The 5928-nt window shown below is 33.7% G+C and overlaps 1 long non-coding RNA gene across 1 annotated transcript; it reads left to right on the plus strand.

Annotated features, from left to right (window-relative positions):
* Window positions 1–269: 269 nt before the first annotated feature.
* On the plus strand, window positions 270–658 carry LOC145715598 (uncharacterized). Its single transcript, XR_014137881.1, has 2 exons — window positions 270–350; window positions 590–658. It is a non-coding gene; the product is annotated as an uncharacterized LOC145715598 (long non-coding RNA).
* Window positions 659–5928: the final 5270 nt, after the last annotated feature.

Genomic DNA, 5928 nt, shown 5'->3' on the forward strand with positions numbered 1-5928 from the left:
AGCTCTAACCCAAGAGGAAAGTAAATAGCGCACATGTACAAAGGCTTACATTTTATGTACGAAGAAGGAGAAAATCCCTTTCTTTTCAGCACATTAAACATGTTTGGCCCAGGGCAAGGCAAGAGGGTTATACACTTGGTCTGTTTCTTCATAAACAGAGGTCCTGCTATTTCACCTCTATGGCAGTTTTCTAGGCTATGTCTTTACCATTCTTGAAATGAAAAGGAAAGATTTCTGATGTACCCTAAAAGCAGGATGATTGTTTTTTTTTTTTCCCAGGAATATAGTGTATTATCAGCTTGATGTGTGATTGGAGAAACCGAAGGGGTCACTTCTTAGTGCAAAGGAGAGTAAGTGCACCTAAGTCTGTACAGAGAAGCACTGTTTTCAACATTGATAGAGATGTTCAGTAACTCATAAATCTTCAGGAAATATTTCCATCAGAAATGGGTGTTTCATCTCTTTCTATTTTGTTACTTTAGCTCAATATTTTCAGAATGGTCCATGTTATTAACTCTCTGTTCATCATCGTTGTCTTTATGAAGCTTTCCTCTAGTGGGAATCTCATTTTGTTTTTCTATTCAGTCAGATGAAGGGGCATCCCACCTAAACAGCACGCAGCTACTGGATGTCTGTTCTGCACCAAATGAACTCTTGGTATGATTCCTCACCGGTACAATTTTAATATATAAGAGAGACAGTACAAAAAGATCCTGAAGACCTTGGCAAACATGTGAGATAGTTTATGCAAATTATGCAAGCTCTATCTATTTTTAAGTGTTGTATTGTGTGGTATAAATATATGACCATATGTTACAAAACCAAAATCAGTACCCTTGTTCCAATAAATTATTTTTGTTTCATTACTGAGTATAAGGAACTGTCTGGAAAAAGTAGTTTAAGTGCTACAATAATGGAATTTTCAGGATGTTTTAAGAGTTTATGGGGAGAACAAACATATTTGAAATTAGATTTGTCCCTCAAAACCTATGATATAAATGTATTTTGGAAATTCAAACGCAAGCAAGAATGACAAAAACTGGAATTTTACTCCTCAGGACTTTAACACTCAGTATGTTAGTGAAAAATTTTTCATGGATCAACATTTGAAAAACTGGTCTTGGAAGTAACGCAAAATAAGTTTATAGATACAATAAGCTAGATTGCTTAAGCAAAGTGGATTTTGGGGAACAGGAAGGATTAGAAGACATGTTGGGTTGGGGGAATGAAATCTTTGAAGAAATAGAATTCAAGAAGAATCTAATACATGATGAATGTCGAACCATTGAAGTAAAAAGTACAAAATGCTGATTAGAGGACCTGAGGAATCATCATCAGTAAAATGAAACCAGGATTATGGCAGGCTTGAAAGATCAGACAGAATCTGGGCATGATGGATTATCTGGATTATTTATACACTCCGATTGCAGTCAGGCATAGAGTCAATTTTAAGATGATTATGATGACTATATTCCTTTAGAGGTTTATAATGACAGGTTAGTGTATTTTGTGGTGACTATACCTTGATAGTGTCCTAAAATTTGAGTTTCCTTTTTAAAAATCATTTAAAATATACAGAAATAACTTCTCCTATCCTTTCTCCTAGTTCTTCTCTCTCCTAGTCTCTTTCTCTCTCTCTCTCTTTCTTTCCACATACACATATATACCCCGTATATGCATATACATACACACATATATGGTATTCAAACATGACTGAGTATACAGAAATCAATTGATACTTTTGCAGTGTTTCTTTTATTTCCTGGGTGATACTGTCGTTGTCCCCTTGTCCTTATGCCCTAAAAATGTTTTTGAATAATAAAACAAAAACAAATCCCACCCTAATTGTTGGAAGGTGGTGGAAAGAAACTCATATGTATTAAGCAAAAACTACTTGATAATCACTAATCTGGATCCTAATATGCAGACATCTATTTAATCTTCTAAGAAATCATAGTAAAGGATTATCTCCATGTTACAGATGAGAGTATTGAAAATCGAAGAGGTCAATCAACTTGCCCAAGAGCACACAGTAGGCTAATGAGAGAGGCTGGATTTGAGCTCAGGTTTTTCTGGCTCCAAAACCGTCATTCACTTGTCTGTATAATTCTTTTTTTTTTTTTTTCCCCAAGAGTAACATTATTGTAATCTTATTTTAGTTTATTTTATTTTATTTTATGTAATTTATTATCAAGTTGGGTAACATACAGTGTATACAGTGTTTTCTTGGTTTTGGGGGTAGATTCCCGTGATTCATCCCTTACATACAACACCCAGTGCTCCTCCCAGCAAGTCCCCTCCTCAATGCCCATCACCCACTTTCCCCTCTCCTCCACCCCTCTCCCCCATGAACCCCCAGTTTGTTCTCTATATTTAAGAGTCTCTTATGGTTTGCCTCCCTCCCTGTCTGTTTGTAAATATTTTTTCTCCTTCCCTTCCCCCATGGTCTTCTGTTAAGTTTCTCAAGTTCCACATATGCGTGAAAACATACGATATAATTCTTTACTCAAACAAAATATTGCCACCATGGAGTTAGTGATCTAGAAGAGTAAGATTATTTTTTTCTTTTCAATACCGCATTTGTTTGCTTAATTTAGTGAAGTGTGTGTTGCTATTTTACCTTTCAATTATGGACCATGAAACAGTCACCTTCAATGATTTTAGTGGGAAAAAACCACAACAAATTATTAGAGTATTTGTTCATAAGAAGCTGTAAGATAGGTTAGGAATCATGGATCTCACCACTACTGTTTGTAGTCAACGGAGAAAATAAACTGCAGGCAGTTTTCCTGATAATAAAAAGTGAAAACAGTGATATTGGTAGGACAAAAAAAAAAGTTAACAAAATAGAATTAGCTGTTTTTTTTTTCTTTATGACTGTCTGCCATCTACATTCTTATTGCTAATGCTGTCCTGTTATCTGAACAGTGGTAGGTACCAACAGGAAATCCCCATCTAATCATACATTAATCTTATAATACAGACCCTAATCTGTGAATTTTCTGAGTAGTAAATGCTTCCCTCATCTGCTTTGTCCCTGTCTATGTATCAGACACTCTGAGTCACCTGATATTTTATTAAGGAAAAGAAAAAAAAAAACCTAACCTTTGCACAACCCTTTTGTTCTGTGCAGTAGTTATCATTCTTGCCTGATTCGCCTACTCCAATTACTTCTATTGCTTTTGTTGAAGAAATTGTATCACCTAGTGTTTGTTCACCCTTGCTCTCTGGGAAGCCCTACTTGAAGCACATCACTTGAAGTGATGGCTTACTTATTCCTATACTTAACCCTAGGAGGCCAGTTCTCTTACCATCCCTGATTTGTAGACGTGGAACTGGTTGTGGAGTAGGGTTTTGAACCTGGGCACTCTGACTATCAGGGCCAAACAATTAAACAGAACATTGTATCACTCAGTGTCAACAAGGAATTTGAGTCTCATTTTCATTATTGTTAAAATGTAGAAAACATTTTCCAACTTTCTGAATTAAGATTAAATTAGATATTTTATTACGATGATTACCATAGAGCCTGACACAAGGTATTTTCTCAGTAATAGCAGTTTCTATTAATTGTATTTTATTTAATGATATATTAAACTTAGTTATTAAACATAAGTGAAATATGAATTATATATTATTTTCACTGTTTTTATTTTTGTTCTGACATGCCTGTCTCCTATTATATATAGGTACAGAACAAGCTTTGTTCTTATTGATTTTGTACTCAAGATGAATAGTGTCTAAAACTTAGCAGTTAGTGAACATATGTTGAACCAATAAGAGATGTGAAAATTGCTTAAGTAATGCCATGTGTTTTGAAAGCTAGTTTTGGAATTACTTTATACTTTCCATATTATAGCTAAACCCTTATAGAATGTAAGTATTTAAAGCCCCTTAAAATTCCTTAAGAGGGGATATACCATGTGTTTTATAATGAGGCATGAAGAATGGCAAATTTGGATTATTAAATTAATAAGGAAAAATACTAGAAAATTGAAAAGCATACAAAAATGTTTCTGGTGACATTTCCTACAATAGATCTGCCTGACAGTGGAAACTTCAGAAACTTTCAGATAAAACCTAGATATTTATTTCACAGTGTTTGCAAAGAAAGGTCCGTTTTGTCTAATTATAAACAGCATGAATGTGTTTTCTGAGAGTATTATAAATCAGGGAAGGTAATTGCAGATGATGGGATATATTTAAAAAACTCTGATGTACTAGTAGCTTAACTATATATATATATATATATATATATATATACACACACACAAATATATATATATATAAATTATATATACACATATATTTATACATATATATATACATTATACATATTTATAAATATATTTATATATACATGTATAATTTATATATTTATACATGTATATTTGTATATGTATATGTGTATAAATATACATGTATAAATATATAAATTGTGTATATACATACATATATATACACATATATTTATAGATAGATGCCAAATAATACAAATGTCAGCTTTATGAACTTACAGGTCTAGAATGAAATCAGTGAAGAATTTCTAAAGCCTATGGGAAGACATTGGGATGCTGACACAGTATTGAAACTAGTAAGTAAATTCAGAAGCACCTGATTTCTTTTTTCTTTCATTATCTTTTAATCATTTGTTTGTTTTTCCTCATTCTTAGTCTCACTCAAGTATGGAATTTCTCTTCAGTTCATCCTCCTGTTCCATCCATCATTCATGTATTTTCTTAATTTCTTGTTCTTTCCAGGTTCTATAGTAGAAATGGCATTTGCTCACTTGCACAATCATTTGACAAATATGTATTGAATGTCCACTAAGTAGATAGATTTTGGAATGAGAGACTTATGGGTTCAAATCCTGATTCAACCACATAGCAGCTGTATGATTTGTCTTTTCTGGTGATCTAATTATCAAATCCCTGAAGTTGGGAGAAACAAACCACTGCCACACGTGAAGAAGGCCACTTGAAATAAATCTCAGAAATAGGCAGAAAGCACGCAGACAAACAGAAATGTAAGAATGTGTTCTACAAACTGTACAACACAATACAAACGTTTGCAGGAAGAGGAGAGAGATTTGCCCACTTTTCAGGGATATGTGACATTTCCTACTCGAAACCACTGTTGACAGTCTGGGTCAAAGATTGCACTAAGTAAGAAAGTGAGAACTCTCAGAAATGAAATAAGAATGTTCTATGGGAAATTAAGGTATTTATAATATTCAGAGTATGTAAGTCAGAATTTAGGAATGGAAACCTTGTGGAACATTAGAAGTCTCTTATACAAGGTGGATTAGCGAACATAGCATTGTAGTCAATATAAAGTGTGTTCCTATGTTTCCATTTCTAAAGCTCATGATTCCTCTTGATTTAGTTCAATGAATCCAATTCATATAAATGGGGATTAGTGTGACATGTAGCTCCTGCAGGAGTAAGATGGGGATTTAAGAAGGGTGGCTTTGTTCGTAAAGTGCACGAGAACATCCAGGAATGGAAGAACTGAACCAATCTGAGAAGTGAATATTGAACTTGTTTACTGTTTACCTTACATCATGAAATAATATTCAGTCCATTTGAAAAATGGACCTCACAGATACCTCTCTTTCAAAAAAAATTATTATTACAAACAAGCCTGACTCTCTTCCCTCCTTTATCCCTCTGCCCTCTCTCCTTCCTTCTCAAATGTTTCAGCAAGAAGACAGAGAAGTTCAATAATCATTAATTTTACAAAGGCTATTTGAACAATGCTAATACTTTGAACAAATAGCATAATATATACTCATCTTTTTATGAGGAAACTTTAAAGAATTTACTGAAATCCAGGAAAACACAATGACTCAATTTCACAGCTAATGCACACATATTTATAGTTGGTCACATCTTTTAATGTGAATCCCTCTATTTGCCTGAAGGCAAC

Source organism: Panthera onca, chromosome B4 (genome assembly GCF_046562875.1).
Source record: "Panthera onca isolate mPanOnc1 chromosome B4, mPanOnc1 haplotype 2, whole genome shotgun sequence".
Classification (NCBI taxonomy): Eukaryota; Metazoa; Chordata; class Mammalia; order Carnivora; family Felidae; genus Panthera; species Panthera onca.